Source organism: Amblyomma maculatum, chromosome 2 (assembly GCF_055883805.1).
Source record: "Amblyomma maculatum isolate TAMU_Amacu chromosome 2, ASM5588380v1, whole genome shotgun sequence".
In the NCBI taxonomy this organism is placed as follows: domain Eukaryota; kingdom Metazoa; phylum Arthropoda; class Arachnida; order Ixodida; family Ixodidae; genus Amblyomma; species Amblyomma maculatum.
In genome coordinates this window covers 161,087,990-161,105,129 of record NC_139345.1, presented here as the reverse complement: position 1 = coordinate 161,105,129, position 17,140 = coordinate 161,087,990, and positions in this window count along the sequence as shown.

Genomic DNA, 17,140 nt, shown 5'->3' with positions numbered 1-17,140 from the left:
TATTCAAAATTTCGCTTTGGTATTCAATTATTTGAAGGGCGATAGCCTACAATTCCAGAGAAGAAACATTGTTGACATCACCGGAGACATACCAACAGTGAAATAAAATAACTCCTTTCATTTCATCTCGTCGTCAGCCTGGCAAAAGAGCAAGTCAGGCATCACAGTGCCCCTAGTTAAAAATAAAAAAGCATTTACTTGACTTTTACTGCAAGTGCATTTTAACAGCCTATCCATAATCCAACCGTTCCCACTAGGATCTAAATCAGACAAGCCCTCCCTTTCTTTATGCTTTACATCGAGCGAGCAACTTAATTGGTACTGCAGGGCCTTAAACATGCCTGCAACTACAATACTACTTTTCTAAGAGATGTGGAACTTCAATAAAATTCATTTTATGACCGAAGTAGCAAAGATTGTATTTTATCTTGAAAGAAGCAGCAAGAAAAAACAAGGGTATGAAAGGAGACAATACGGGCACTAACTTACAACTAATATTTATTGAAGCACACATGAAATATATAAAGAAGTCGAGCAATAAGCAGAGTGCAAAACATGAATCACTAAAACTTCCGAATTACATTTGAGTAGATATAGGTAGAGGTAAACTTGGCTGTGCATTGTAAAGAATGCACTGGTTGCTTTCAGTTTCTTTCTGCTGCGCACATTCTGGCACATTTTACAACTAGATAATTAATGTGTTAGTAAGCCATCCATCGTGTTACCATGCAGTCAGTTCGGTTATCTAGATAGAGAACTGATCCTAAATTTTAGTGATTCATGTCTTTCTTTTTGCTTTTCAGTGATTGAATGGTTTGCGGTGTCGCTTGGCATTATATATTTCTTATTTGCATCAATAAACTTTAGTTGCGAGTTAGCATCTGCTTGCTTCTTTTCACGTCCTTGTTTTTTCGCGCTGCTACTTTCAAGATGACACCTTACCAACTCACCCAAATTGCCATCCTTATGATTGTATTTTATTCATTGAAATTTTACTTCATTGACACTAATCAACACACATGACCACATTTCATGAAACTTAAAGCCTAGTCAATGAGAGCCTCAACATAAAGCATGAAAGTTGGCTCAGATATGCAGCTCTCCATGCCAACACAGCCTTCACAGACATGATTTTTTGTGGTAAACAAAGCACTAGGCTGCTGCAAGGGTGGTACAGAGCAAGCAGAGGGTGCTCTTACACAGAAGAAATGTGGCATTGAATCTTGCTGTACATGGGGACAATGTTTTGGGGCTATGCAGCCTAAGTCTAGGTACGAAAGGAAAGGAGAAAAGTTTCTGTCCCCTTGCCGTGAAGAGTGGTTTGCTCACTATTTGGGCTAGGAGTGTAATGGGTTGAAGTGAAGGGAGGAAGTTGGAGAGTTGATGGAAGGTCACTAGGGCTAAAGTAACCCACTCTACATGGCAACGGGAAAGAGGTATGTTGCCTCCTCCTTCCAGCCTAACTTCAGCTGCATAGCCACAGTTATCCCCGAGTATAGTGATGTACTACCGTGATCAAGACTTGTAGAATTGAAAACTGAAAGTAAAACAGGGGTATGGCATGATTAAAATATCTATGGCATCCAGGTGAATAGCACGCTGCACTCCAGGGTTGCTGACGGCGTATTTACTTATTTTATATTAAAAAAAACAGTAGTTAGTGAACCATAAATATAATACTTCTGCTATTGTGAGGATTCTACGGCTATGAATGTAAACTGCATGAAGAAAGTGAAACTATCAATAGCTTGCACTGACAACTCACCAGGCACCCACTGGTGAAATAAAAGTGGGGCAAAATGTCTAATCTGCATTCACCACGTTCATCATGAAGGTATTGCAGACACTAAGCATAGTTCATCATCATAGCACTTCTGATGTCATATCCAAGCCACCTATAAAGCTACCTAGCTTGTCACATGGACATTTCAGCAGATGACGTTTCAATGGTCATTCGACTGACCAAATTCTCATGAAAAAAATGTTTATAACCAAATCAGCACTTTTTTCATGGTTCACTGCATGGGGGTGAGTTCGTCAACTGCTAGTGTTTCAGAAAAAGGGTTCATCAAACTGTAAGTAACCTGAGTTGAGTTACAAACAACGAAATTTTGGAGTGGTGAGGGGCAGAATTTGTGGTATTGCGAAGGTCATCTACTAACGCTAACAGTAGGCAGCCTTGATTTGATGATAGGGTTCAACATGCCAAAGAATACTTAAATAGTAAGGGTCAGCAATAGTAGGTAGCTCTGGATAATTTTGACAGTCTACACTTCTTTAATGTGCACTGACACTGTATAGCACATAGGGACTTAGTGTTTTGCTACCACCGAAATGTAACCACCCCGGCTCGGACCGAGCCCGCGTCACCCAGCTCACTAGTCAAATGCCCGAAACACTGACGCCACCACGGTAGGGTGTAGGCAGCCTTGAAGAGGGTTACATTTGCAAGCATGTTTTGTACAAGTCAAGCTTATATAAGTTGGGTATGGCCAAGATGCGGCTAATGAGTAGCACGAGGCTCTTTGCAAAGTCCAGGTGCAGGAAACGACAGCTTGGCACCTGTCCACCACTCACCATTTTCAGTATTTCTGCCTCTACAGCAAGCTTTTCTGTTCTTTCTCCTTTAAGTTCCAAACCGCCTATTGTTTAGAATTCTTTTAAACAATGAAACAATGTGCCACCCTTATGGACACACATCTAACAGAGCTGCTCACGACTGTAACCATGCTCATTCGAGAATTTCAATATGCTTGCTTTACAAATGGGGCAGTAGAGGCATATTAACAGTCGTGGCATGAGTTCTTCACTGTGACCGCCAGCTTTGTTAAATGAAAAAAAGTCATTCTTATCATTTACTTTGCTGTTTGTAAAATGTTGCCTTTTTATTCAAGAGTTCTCATTAAAGGTATGGCAGCAGTTGCTGTAGGCACATAGCTAAAGAGCTGTCTGACATATGCCCGCATTGTACGAGCTTGCTCGTACATGGAACTGAGCCTTAGCAACCTTCGCAGTGATGCAAAGAGATGTTTGCCCATGCTAACATCTCGGCATTTCAATAATGGCGCAGATCAGTGTCTTCACTCCTACTTGTGCTATGAACATTCCGGTCACTAGCACATATTGAAAGTAAAAGGGATGACAGCAGGCAATGCGACATATGCCAGCAGAGACACATTCATCTGCTTTTCCTCTGCACATACAGTGGATTACAATCCCAGAAGTGAAGTGGTCTGCCTGCTCCGCAAAAGAGCACCTGCATCCAGTACGGATTGTGTCCCGACTCTGCGTTTGGAACTCATGCCAGCGCAAGTAGGTGGTGACCATGGACTAATGAGTCAGTCTAATGAGCCGGTCTAATGAGTCATCAATGCGTGGTAGCTGATAGACGTCTTTTTAGTGACCTGATTGAGCTTACGTATAGTCCACACAGAACCCTAAACTTCCGTCTTCTTCTTAACAACGACAACAGGTGAAGCCCAGGGACTCCTCGGTGGCTGTACGACACCGTCATTTAACATCTCGTCTACCTGTTGAGCAATGACTTCGCGTTCCCGCTGTGACACTCGGTAGGGGTTCTGTCGGACTGGTCGGGTGCGGTCGTCGGTTATTTTGCGGCGCTTGGTCAGGAGCGTCTGTTTAACCGCGGAGGCAGACGAGAAGCAGTCTTGAAACTGAAAGAGTAGCCCGACGAGTCTGTCCTCTGCCGGTAATAGAGCGGGATTCACATCAAGGTGAATGTTGGGCGTTTGGCTACCAGACGTGTTGGTCTCCAGAACAAAGCAGTCGTGTGATTCTGCGACACCTTCAAAGTAGGCTACCGTGCTGCCTTTAGCGATGCGTTGGCGTTCCATCCCAAAGTTCGTAATCAGAACGTGAGCTAGACCATTAGTCAGATGAACTATACCGCGTGCAACACAGACTCCATGATGTAACAGAAGCTCTGTAGTTCGGCAACCCCGGCAGCACAGGACTGGTCATCACACCTGAGTGTGACGAGAGCAGACGAACGTGGCGGCATGAGTACATCCGTGTCACCGATGCGTAAAGATGCGTGGCGTTGTTCGGAGTCAGCGGTCATCGTTGCAGGCGTCGAAAACGTGACAGTACGGCAAGGAAAATTAATAATGGTCCCATGCTCACGTAAAAAGTCCATGCCGAGTATGAGGTCCTTGCAGCAGTGCGGCAGGATAACAAAAATGGCTACAAAGGCTGAATCGGCGGTGATTATACGTGAAGTGAACCGTCCGATCGGTGTCATAAGGTGACCGCCAGCAGTACGAATTTGCGGCCCCAGCCATTCAGTTATCACCTTGGAGAGCCGATCTGCGAAATTCTTGCTTAGTATAGAGAAGTCAGCTCCGGTGTCTAACAAAGCGGTCACTGGGCGTCCGTCGACGAGAACGGGAAGGTCGGCGCTAACAACGTTATCGGCTTGAGGTTGATTAGGAGTTTCGGATTCATGTGGCGGCAGCGGCATCGCAGTCACAGCATTGGGCTGAGTCGTCACGGGGGCTCTTCGGGATATGAATTCTGTTCGTCAGCAACCTGCCCCCTGAGGTCGCCGCCTTCAGTTTCCCCAGTACGGGCTTGGCGACCGGCGCCTCCGCGCATCAGTAAAAACACGCCGGCTGGGTGACGAGCAGCGCGCTGGAGAAGACTGTGTACGGTCCCTCGAAGAAGTTGCATGGGTTTCTAGGTATTCATCGATTTCTGGAGGGCGTTCGCCGACCCGGGGAAACGGGGAATCACGAAAAAAAAAAACCCGAAGACCGAGTTCCCGGTATGGACAACGGCGGTACAAGCGGCCAGGTTCTCCGCAGTGGTAGCAGAGGGACCGTTGGCGAGGAGTGCACCAGACGTCTGCCTTCCGAACCTGTTGCTGCGTGACGGCTCTGCTGGGATGGCGGCTGATAGGAAGGTTGGTAGAACGGTTGCTGCAGAGCGGGCGGCGGCTGTGATTCGAAAACAAGCTGTTGCGCAGGAGGCACCGCAGGCCGACGAAAAGCCGCTGCGTAGTTCATCGAAAGTGGCTCCGATAGCGACTCAGGCGGTGAAAATATTGACGGGTTTCTTCACGCACGGCTTCGGTGACGGCAGCGGCAGTCGGATTAGGCGATCCAAGATTAAACTTAAGGAGCTCCTCGCGAACTACCTCGCGGATCAGCTCGCGCAAAGAGTGATACTTAGTGGACCCATACAATGTGGCCACACTGCTGAAGGGCTGACCACAAGCAGACTCCGTGTGCCGACATCGTTGTTGCAGAGCTCGCTCAATGAGGTAGCTTCATTAATGAAATCCGCGACGGTTTGCGGTGGACTGCGAACCAGAGCAGCGAAGAGGGGTTCTTTTACGCCCTGCATCAAATGACGCAACTTCGCTGATTCCGTCAGGTCAGGATCAGCCCGCCGGCAAAGACGGGTAACGACCTGAACGAACATGGCCACGGTCTCATTAGGCAGTTCCACACGAGCTTCTAGGAGGTGGCGTGCGCGATCACGGCGGTCGTGGCTGGCAAAAGTATCCCTCAGCTGCTGGCGAAAGGAATCCCAGCTTTGAAGACTGGCCTCCCTATTCTCATACCACGTTTTAGCCCAGTCCTCAAGTGCAAAATAGACATTGCGCAGCTTCTGAGCAGGGCTCCACTGATTGAATTGCGCCACTCGCTCGAACTGGTCGATCCCATCGTCGACATCTTCCCCAGTACCGCCATGGAAAATTGGGGGCACACAAGGCTGTTGAAGCAGCAAATGATGTTGACTTGCCGGGGCCATTGCATAAATCGCGAACTGCTGGTCGGCTGGCGCTGGTTCAGGTAGAGGGGGAAACGCCGGTGCCAGACCCCGGAGGCGACGGCTGCGTCAATGAACGGGTGTAGTCACCAGCGGAAGTCGGTTGGGACTCGATGTGCAGTTACGAGAGGCCCGAGACATGGAGTTAAAGGCCTCACCTCCACCAGTGTTACGTAGCCGTTTAGGCCCGTAACCAGAAGGTTGGTTTTTAAGGGGGGTTGATCTAGCAGGCACAGGAGAGCAAGTCCAGAGTACCGAGAGACAGCAGCAAACGTTAGCCTCTTCGAATCGAACGCCACGGGGCCACTTCTTCAAGTCCGCGCACGAGACTCGCGACGAGCAGCCGCCCAGCGGCTGCTGATGCACACGCTACAATATATATATATATATATATATATATATATATATATATATATATATATATATATATATATATATATATATATATATATATAATATAGTGTCTGTGATGCGCAATGGGCAGGTTTTCCCTCTTGCTGCAATCGCAGCACATTTTTCTATTTTTCTAGTTATCTGATTCTGTTGAAATGTTGTGTGCCCAACTATTTTTTCTTAGCTTTGTATAAAGATTACAATGACTAGTTATATACTTCCCTTACATACCACCGTAACATCATCTGTTATCCTGCTTTGTTCTACCCTGATTGGCTTCCACATCCCCCCTATGTAGTGCCCTATTGGGCCTTTAGGGTATTTCAAATATGTATATATGTATATATATATATATATATCTGTTTTTGTTCTACCCTCAGTTGCTTCCCCATCCCCCTCTATGTAATGACCCCTTGGGCCTTTAGGGTATTTCAAATAAATATATATATATTGTCACGCTACTGGCGATGATGAAGGATGGTGTGGCAGAAGAGGAAGGGGAAGCGTTGGTTTCTGGGCGCTAGTAGGCTTCATCTTGTTCCGCTACATCAGCACTGTAATTAAACACCCCTTCTTATTGCATCATAACAACTTGGTGGAATGTGCTCCGTACGATCCCTTCCTACAGCGCTGCAAAAACCAACTGGAGCTTCGACGTAGTCGCCGCATCGCTGGACTGCCACCGCTCACGACCCTCATGGACCACACCGACTCAAACCGTGCAAGCTGCGACGCTGCAAGCCAGGCTGGCGGCATGCCTGTCCACTCCAGCCCTATTCCGTCCCAGCCTTACCGGGAACCACGACCTTTTGCCGTAGAAGAAGGTAAGGGCGTTGAGAAGTGGCTACTTGATTATCAATGAGTTAGTCGGTACAACCGGTGGGACCCTCTTACCATATCTAACAAACGTCGTTTTCTTTCTCACTCACACGGCTATGACCTGGTTTGAGAATAACGAGAACAACTTGGTAACTTGGAAACGGTTGACGACTCTGTTCCCAGCAAAAAGCGGGCTGAGCAGACCCTTGCTCAAAGAGCTCAATCGCCTGATGAAACTTGTACAACTTACACAGAAGAGGTCCTCAAGTTATGCAAATGTGTTAATTCCAACATGCCCGAGGAAGACAGAGTCGGTCACATTTTGAAGGGTATCGCGGCGGACGTGTACAACTTCGTAATCGCCAAAGACAACCTTGACACTGTCTCCGGTGTCATTAGACACATCCGCGCGTTTCAAGCTTTTAAACTATGTCGTATTGCGTCGAAATTTGGGCGGCTGGCCAATGTGCCTACTGTGGCCAGCCTTGATGACCATGCCCAACTAGATCTTCCGTCAGCTACCCGGCAAATCGTGCGCGAAGAACTTCTACGGATCAACACGCTTCCCCTGCATGAATCTGCTGATGTTTCTGTCCAGAGGGCCTCTATACGGCTGGCTTCACCACCACAAGCGATTCAATTGAAGCCTTTCTCCCAAGCTCCTGAAATTGCAGCTTCTATTGACGACCCGCCAATCCATTTTGCCAACCCGACTGCGCCGATGCTTGAAGCCCCAAGATATGACGTCACCTCAAGTGCATCTAGATCTTCTATTCGATCTACAAGGATTCCTGTACAGTGTGAGCATTCAGCCAGACCTACGATGCGCCCTGCTGTGCCTGGCTCGTATCCACAATAGCATTTTATACCTTTCCCACCGATATGCTACCGCTGCGGCGTCGAAGGTCACATCACCAGGTACTGCCGCAGTAGGTTCCCGCCAAACTATAACAGCCCGGTGCCTCCAGCAGTACCCAACAATTGGCAATACAGCCCCGTTTTCCAGCTATCCAATACTTCCCGTGAGTACTTCGGCAACATCCAGATCGGGAATCTCCGCGACCATTCCCCAGCATCTGAGCGAAGTGTTACTCCTCCACCCGCCTTCCGTGCGCGTCGTTCTCCATCACCGCGGCGACGCTCCATGTAGCCCCATCAGGAAAACTAACCAGAGCGACCGATGGGGGTGAGGCCGCTGGAAATGTGCTGTGTGCCACAATCCCTCCAACTGCAATGCTCAAAAACAAAATTCGTGTGTTCATTGATGGTGTTTGTACATTACCTTTAATAGATACGGGTGCGCCTGTGTCCGTGATGAGTAATCAGTTTAGGCGCTTGTTGGGACGCAAAGTGATGTTTTAATATGGCCGTGCTTCAACGTTTTGTGGGGTGGAGCGGAGAGGCGTTGCGGCCACTGGGTGTGTTTAGTGCGCAAGTGTCTGTGGGTGGTGCAATTTTTCGAGCCGAATTCGTAGTCTTACCCCACTCTACGCATGACATCATTTTAGGAATGGACTTCTTGAAGTTTTGTAGCGCAACCGTGGACTGCCGAAGTCAAGAGGTTCATTTTGATGGCTCGCATCTGCCGACTCTTTTTTAAAGTGGCCGTGATTAAGAAACATTTTTTAGTATTACCGCCATTCCACCATTGTCTGCCATGTTCATCCCCGTGTCCGTTCCACTTCTTGAGCAGGTTTCATTCCAGGCCGTGGTGCACCCAGTTCACTCAGCATGCCTGAAGAAAAATGTAATTATCCCTCACTGCATGATCTCAGTGCATCACGGTAGTGCCTCGTTATGGACAATCAATCCATCGTCCGAGCCCGCAGTTTTACCACCGCGATTGAAGCTTGCCTCCTGAGGACCCCACGTCGTTGCTTTGGTCACAAATGCTACGCTACGAGTGCCACCGTACCTCTGCCTGCTGATGCAACTTCGATCTTCCGCATGATCAGCGCCGATCTCAGCTCACCTCAACGCCGTATTCTAGTGGATATTCTACCTTTTCCCCCTATGTTTGACTTTTCTCAAACAGATGGACCAGCCCCTCGCCCTGCACATCGGACCCATCATAGCATTGACACTGGTTCGGTTCGTCCCATTTGTCAAAAGCCATATCGCGTGTCTCCATCTGAGAGCAGTCATTCATGAGCAAGTGGAGGACATGCTACGGAAGAAGGTGATACAGGAGTCATCTAGCCCCTAGGCTGCCCCTGTTATTCTTATACGCAAGAAAGAAGGGTTCGTGGCGATTCTGCGTCGATTATCAGCGTCTGAATTCTGTTACGAAAAAGGACGTCTATCCTCTTCCTCGCGTAGACGATGCCCTCGACTGACTCTGGTGCGTCCTATTTTTCTTGTCTTGATCTCAGATCTGGCTACTGACAAATTCCAATGGACCCTGCGGATAAGAAAAAAACAGCCTTCATAACGCCAGATGGCCTTTATGAGTTTAATGTTTTGCCATTCGGGCTGTGTAATGTGCCAGCCACATTTGAACGCTTTATGGACACAGTTTTGCGCGACTTAAAATGGGACATTTGTCTTTGCTATCTGGACGATGTCGTCATATTTGGGAAATCCTTCCAAGAACACAATGAGTCTTGAATTGTCTGCAAAACGCCGCCCTAATTCTGAACTCGAAAAAATGCCGCTTTGCAGAGCGCCAAGCGCTGGTGCTAGGACACCTTGTCGATGGTGATGGTGCAATGCCGGATCCCCAGAAAACCGCCGCTGTTGATTCTTAAACCCCCGCAGACAGTGAAGGAGTTGCGCAGCTTTCTAGGGTTGTGTTCGTATTTTAGACGCTTTATACATCGCTTTGCTGGCGTTGCTTACCCATTGACGTGCCTTCTCCACAAAAACTCTACTTTTGACTGGGCACCAGACTGCGACGCGTCATTCCATCAACTGAAGTTTCTTATAATATCGAAACCCATCCTACGTCACTTCGGTCCTACTGCAATGACAGAAGTGCACACGGACGCTAGTGGAATCGATCTCGGTGCAGTCCTTGTCCAACGGCATGATGAACGAGAGCATGTTATCGCGTACGCTAGTCGTACCCTGGGCAAGCCGGAGCGAAACTACACAGTCACCGAATAGTAATGCCTGGCTGTAGTTTTCGCTGTGCAGCGTTTCCGTTCATATTTGTACGGACGTTCATTTTCTATCGTAACTGACCATCATTCACTCTGTTGGCTGCGGAACCTTCGAGACCGATGTGGTCGCCTTGCACGCTGGGCCCTGTGCTTACAGGAATATGACTTTGCCGTGGTGTACAAAAGCGGGAGGCGTCATGCAGACGCAGATTATCTTTCTAGGGTGCCAATGGCCACGACTGGACCTGAAAGCGACCATTTTGACAATTATATATCGACCCTCGAGCCAGCGTTCCCCGACACGAATGTTTTCAAAACGGAACAGCAAAATGATAGCAGTCTGCAGCCTCTCTTTGCCCAAGCCAGCGTACCTACAAGCCGTTTTTGTGTGCATGATGGCCTCCTATGGAAAAAGAGTTATTCGCCTGTCGGCCAGCGATACCTACTCTTACTTCCCAAGACGTTGTGCACGGACGTGTTGCGTGTTATGCATGATGATCCAACTTCTGAGCATTTGGGATCGGTTCGAACACTCCACCGTGCTCAAGAAAGATTTTACTGGCCCAGAAGGCGCTCGACGATTGAACAATACGTTGCCAGTTGCAAGCAATGTCAACGCCACGAACGTCCAACTGCAACTCCATCTGGCTTGCTGCATTCTGTGAAGACCCCGACAGCACCGTTTGATCAAGTAGGCATTGACCTCGTAGGTCCGTTTCCGAAGTCCTTGGATGGAGATCGCTGGACTGTAATCTACGTGGACTATCTCACACGTTACTGTGAAACGGCCGCTCTGCCATCTGCTACGGCGCATCAGGTGTCGCTTTTCTTGCTGCACTCGGTCACCTTACGACATGGGCGGCCACGAATTGTCATCACTGATCGGGGCCAACAATTCACTGCTGAAGTTGTTGAAGAGCTCATGCGTTTATGCACCGTAACTTTCCGACATTTGACGTCATACCATCCCCAGACAAATGGCTTGACTGAGCGCGTCAACAGAACGCTTATCAACATGCTAGTCATGTATGTGCACGCATGGCATAGGAATTGGGACACCAAACTACCCTTCATCACGTATGCGTTTAATACCGCCGCGCATGAGACGACTGGGTACAGTCCATTTTTCCTGCTCTATGCCAGACTACCACGCCACTCCCTAGATACTATCCTGCCCTTCACAAGCTGTGAAGACCGCTGTCTGGCTGAGAACTTATGTCTCGCCGAAGAGGCTCGGAGAATCGCCCGATTACTGTCTGGCGCTTCACAACAACGTTCTAAAGGGCGATACGATGCCAGTCACCGGCGAGTCACGTACTCTGTAGGTGATTTAGTCTGGCTATGGGGTCCAATTAGGCACCGTGGTCGACATAAAAAACTCTTGGCCTACCATGACGGCCCATATATGGTGGTCAAACGCATAAGTGAATTAACTTGTGCAATAGCCCGCCTGACAGCATCGGGTCGCCGGTTTGCCAAAACCGAACTATGTCATCTTGCCCGCTTGAAGCCGCGTCAACATCGAACGACTCATGAACACGCCCAGAGGGCTTCGTCTGAGTAGGGGGAAATGTCACGCTACTGACGACGGTGAAGGATTGTGATGGTGTGGCAGACGAGGAAGAAGAAGCGTTGGTTTCTGGGCGCTAGTAGGCTTCATCTTGTTCCGCTACATCAGCACTGTAAATAAACACCCTTTCTTTTTACATCGTAACAATATATATATGCCATGGTTACTATCTCCATGCGGAGGGGCTTGCGAAACTCGATGAAGTCGTGAGCTCTGCTGTGTAGGGCCACCCAAGATAGACAGGTCACGGCAGAGAGTTCTGACAAAATGTGATTCACTGGAGAAGGTAATGGCAACCCACTCCAGTATTTCCTGCCAAGAAAACCCTATGGCCAGTCACAATATCATTAATGATATGGCGCCGGAAGATGAGCCCCCCAGGTTGGAAGGCGTCCCACATGTTACTGGGGATAAACAAAGCGCGATTCCTAGTAGCTCCAGGACGAATGAAGCGGCTGGGCTAAAGCCAAAAGGACGCTTGGTTGTGGATGTGTCGGGAAGCGACCGGAAAGTCCGATATTGCAAGGAGATGTATTACATAGCAACATGGAATGTAAGATCTATGACGCAAGGTAAGCTGGATGTCGTCAAGCGAGAAATGAACAGATTGAACATTGATATCTTGGGTATCAGCGAGCTCAAGTGGACCGGAATGGGAGAATTTAACTCCGGCGACTATTATGTCTTTTATTGTGGGCACGAATCCAAGAGAAGGAATGGGGTCGCTCTCATAGTAAACAGAAGAATGGGCAAAGCAGTGCTAGGGTACAACCCCAAAAACGACCGAATGATTTCACTTCGGATCCAAGGTCACCCTTTCAAGATAACAGTTATCCAAGTCTATGCACCGACCACTACTGCTGAAGAAGCTGACGTTGAGAGATTTTATGCGGAGCTACAATGCCTTTTAGACCGCACCCCATCATCAGACGTCGTTTTTCTCATAGGAGACTGGAATGCTAATGTAGGGAGTGAAGAAATATCCGAAATTACAGGCAAGTTCGGTCTTGGTGAGCCAAATGAAGCTGGGCAGAGGCTAGTAGAGTTTTGTCAAGAAAACAACCTGACCAGAGCGAATACTCATTTTCAACAGCACAAGAGGCGCCTGTACACATGGACTTCACCGGACGGTCTGTACAGGAATCAGATCGATTATATTATTTGCCGGCAGAGATGGAGAAGCGCTATACAAGCAGTAAAAACAAGGCCTGGGGCCGATTGTGGCACCGATCATCAGCTTCTTGTTGCCAAGATTAGGCTTCGATTGAGGAAAACGCAGAAACTAGAATGCCTTTCAGGTATAATCTGGATCAAATTTCATTAGAATATGCTGTGGAAGTGAGGAATCGATTTCAAGGATTAGATCTAGAAGACAAAGAGCCCGAAGAGATGTGGACTGATGTTCGTGATATAATACAAGAAGTTGCTACTAAGGTAGTTCCAAAGCGAAAGAAATGCAAGAAAGCAAACTGGTTATCTGAAGAGGCTTTGCAAATAGCTGAGGAAAGGAGGACGGCAAAAGTTATGGGGGAAAGAGAAAGATACAAGGTTCTCAATGCGGATTTTCAGAAAATAGCAAGGAGAGATAAGAATGCCTTCCTGAACATACAGTGCCTAGCAGTTGAGGACAACAGCCAATTAAGGAACACAAGAGCTCTGTATAACCCAATCAAAGATATCAAAGGAAGCTTCTGTGCTAAGCTGGGCGTGATAAAGGACAAACGAGGCAAGGACCTCACTGAAACCGCAGAGATAAAGAAGAGGTGGCAGGAATACACATAAGAACTGTACAAGAAGGACCCAAATGTGCAAACCCAACATATGACGGTTGTGATCACTGATCTCGAGCCGGGCATCCTGAAGAGTGAAGTTGAATGGGCCTTAGCCAGCCTTGCTAAGAACAAAGCTAGCGGAATTGATGGCATTCCAGCTGAGTTGCTTCAAAACCTCAACCATGACGCTGTTAACATTCTGCATACATTATGTCAGAAGATTTGGACAACCCTGCGGTGGCCACAGGATTGGAGAAGGTCAGTTTACATCCCCATTCCAAAGAAAGGCAGTGCCAAAGATCGTTCCAACTACCGCACGATCGCGCTTATTTCGAATGCTAGCAAGGTGATGTTGAAAATCCTCCAAGGTAGGCTGCAGCAGTATGTGGATCGGGAGCTTCCGGACGTGCAAGCTGGGTTTCGCAAGGCCAGAGGAACTAGAGACCAAGTTGCCCACCTGCGGTGGATCATGGAAAAAGCAAGAGAGTTCCAGAAACCCATGTACTTCTGCTTTATTGATTATGCGAAAGCCTTTGACTGCGTAGATCACAGGAGATTGTGGCAAGCTCTCCAAGAGATGGGAGTTCCAATTCACCTCACCTGTCTCCTCAGGAACCTGTATGAAGGGCAAGAGGCCCCAGTCAGAACTGGGCATGGTCTTACTGATTAATTTCCGATTGAGAAAGGAGTGAGGCAAGGCTGCATACTGTCGCCCTGCCTATTTAACCTATATGCAGAGTGCATCATGAGGAAGGCCGGTCTGGACGAGTCTTCAGCTGGAGTGAAGATTGCTGAAAAACGTATCAACAACCTTAGATATGCGGATGATACCACTTTAATGGCAGAAAGTGAAGCGGAACTCCAGAGACTTCTGATGCGTGTACAAGAAGAGAGTGAGAAGTTTGGGCTTAGACTGAACATTAAAAAGACAAAGATCATGGCGTCTTGCCCTATCAAGTCCTGGAGCATCAAGGGACAAGAAGTGGAAGCCGTGACAGATTTTCTCTTCTTGGGCTCTAAGATTACCTCGGAAGGAGACTGCAGCCATGAAATTAGGAGACGCCTGCTTCTGGGAAAGAGAGCTATGGTTAGCCTTGACCGCCTAGTAAAGAGCAGAGACATTAGTCTGCCAACCAAGATCCGTATAACTCGTGCTATGGTCTTTCCAGTTGTGATGTATGGATGCGGGAGTTGGACTGTGAAAAAGGCTGACCGCCGAAGAATTGACGCGTTTGAATTGTGGTGCTGGCGAAGACTCTTGAGAGTTCCTCGGACTGCCAGAAGATCAAATCAGTCAATATTGTCGACCATAAACCCTGACTGCTCATTGGAGGGTCAAATTCTAAAGTTAAAGCTCAGCTACTTTGGTCATCTGATGAGAAGTCATTGGAGAAAGATTTGATGTTGGGAAAGGTTGAGGGTCGCCGGAGAAGGGGTAGGCAGCGAACGCGATGGTTAGATGGCATCCTCGAGGCACTGCAGATGAAGTTATGTGATGTTAGGAAGATAGTGAGAGACCGGAAAGCATGGCGTGACATTGTCCATAGGGTCACGAAGAGTCGGACACGACTGAACGACTGAACTGACTGACTGATGGTTACTATGGTTGAGGGTGGCGCTGGTGAACACTGAAAGTTCGTATACAGGCAACATTAATACCCAAGAAGGTAGCAAGTGGAACAGCGGCCGATGTAGCTCAGTTGGAAGAGCACCGGACGCGATATTCAGAGGTCATGGGTTCGGTTCCCACCAACGGCACGTTGTTTTGCCTTCTACTTTGTGTTTAATAATCTTTCCCTTAAACAGATTATATTACTAATTGATGTGATTACCAACGTAAAAATTAAAAAAAAGAAAGTACAATCCCCAATGCTTTCCTTGGTCTTGTCGACTGGTGGCTTTTATTAGGTTTGAGGTCGCGAGTGCCTGGGTAGCGTACCGCTGCCACCAGTTATTACGTGCGTGGCTCGCGTGCTCAGCCCACCGCTGACGCAAGTTGGTACATGCGGAGCGCGGCCACTCGGTGGCGTTGGCCTGGCGGCTCCGTGGACGGCAGACGGCATGAATGGTCCCAGCAAAGACGAGGCGTCTTCTAACGAAGCAACAACCTTTACTACAACATCGTGAAAGAACGGGCAGAGAAGCTGACCCGGAGAGACTACAGACACGTTCACACAGCTGGTGTCTAGCGTCGTCTCCACGGCGCGTCAAAGTAGTCTCTATCTCAGCGGAGCCGGCCGCTGCTTTTTATAGGTTTTCCAGTTCACAGGGAAAGGGTAAACCCTCACAGGAAAGGGAGAGCCAAACACGTTTGTACACGATGGGATGACTCAATCGCAGGTGGTCGGACCTCATCTTCTCCACCTCCTGCAGATGGGCGAGGGCGACGCACTCTCTCAAGAGCTCCAAGCTTGGCCGGCGTTTGCACACACACCCACGCACACACATGTGGCGCGTGGCAAGATCACGCCGAGACTCGCCCGCGGGAGGAAGCGTTGCGCGGCCGATGAACGGCGCCGAAATGGCCGATCCGCTCGCGGTTCTGCCTGTTGCTATGCGGTGGCCGCGTCAGCTGTCCCACTTGTCGGTGGAGAAACGTAACAGACTGCCCCGCCGGGGAAGGGAGATCCCGAAGGGCAGGGGACTGCATCCGCTGCCCGGAGGGATCGGGATGTTGCTGCTAGCCGGGGTCGTCCGACTCAGCTTCTCTCGAGCCCAAACAGCCTGAAAAAGTCCTTGGCAAGTCCGGTTTCCAAGGAACTCTGCAACTTGTCTTCAGGAGAGTTTGCTGACAACCCACAACGTCACAACCACGCTAAAGACTTAACCGTTCAGCCAGCAAACACGGCACAAACTTCACTAAGTTTTGCCAGACTATTTACCTCTTATGCCCCCATCTATGTTAAAGGGCAGCTTAGCAGCACTTGGAAGGCGTCCATAAATTTGAAAAACTCATTTTCAAAACAGCACTTCAAACAAAAATAATACAATACAAATGTTCAAAATCCTATGTCCGGAAGAAAAACACCAAGAAGTGAAAACTGAGGCTTCTTCTCACGTCATGGGCTCCGACTTAAACCGTCGGCATTACCATTGAGATAACCTTTTTCACTGAAGCTTCAGCTGTCGGTTTCACGGAACAACCTTGCCTTCCTGTTTCTGTACAACGAATCACATGAGGATGAATCACTCACTTTTTCGGAACAACCTATCCCTCTCCTTACGGGTTGCGCACCAGTCACGCATTTTCTCGGCATGGGCGCATTTGTGCCTTTGGGATAGTCGCTTTTTTTTTTCGCGATAGCTTCCACTTGCTCCATTCCTTTTCGAGCCTACCTTTCCGCGTTTTTCTGCGGCAGCACTGGAACACAGGCTTTCTGCTTTCTTTTCGTAATCGTTTGCGTTTGCTCTCCTTACGATGGCAGCAATCTCTCTCGCGCCTGCCTTTCCGCGTTTTTGAGTGGCAGCACTTGAATACTCTAGTCCCACTTTCTTTCGGCGCGAGCTCTGGCAAGCTAGCGGTAACCGGAGCTAGTAGGACACCGGTGTCGTCACACGTGGTCAAAGTGTGGTGCCGCGTATGCATCGCAGCCAGCAGCGCAGGACTCACTTTCAGTCAATTCCGAACCACAGCAACTGCTGACGTCAGTCGCGTCCGTCCCCCTTCTAGGAATTTGCTCTGGCGGCTCGCC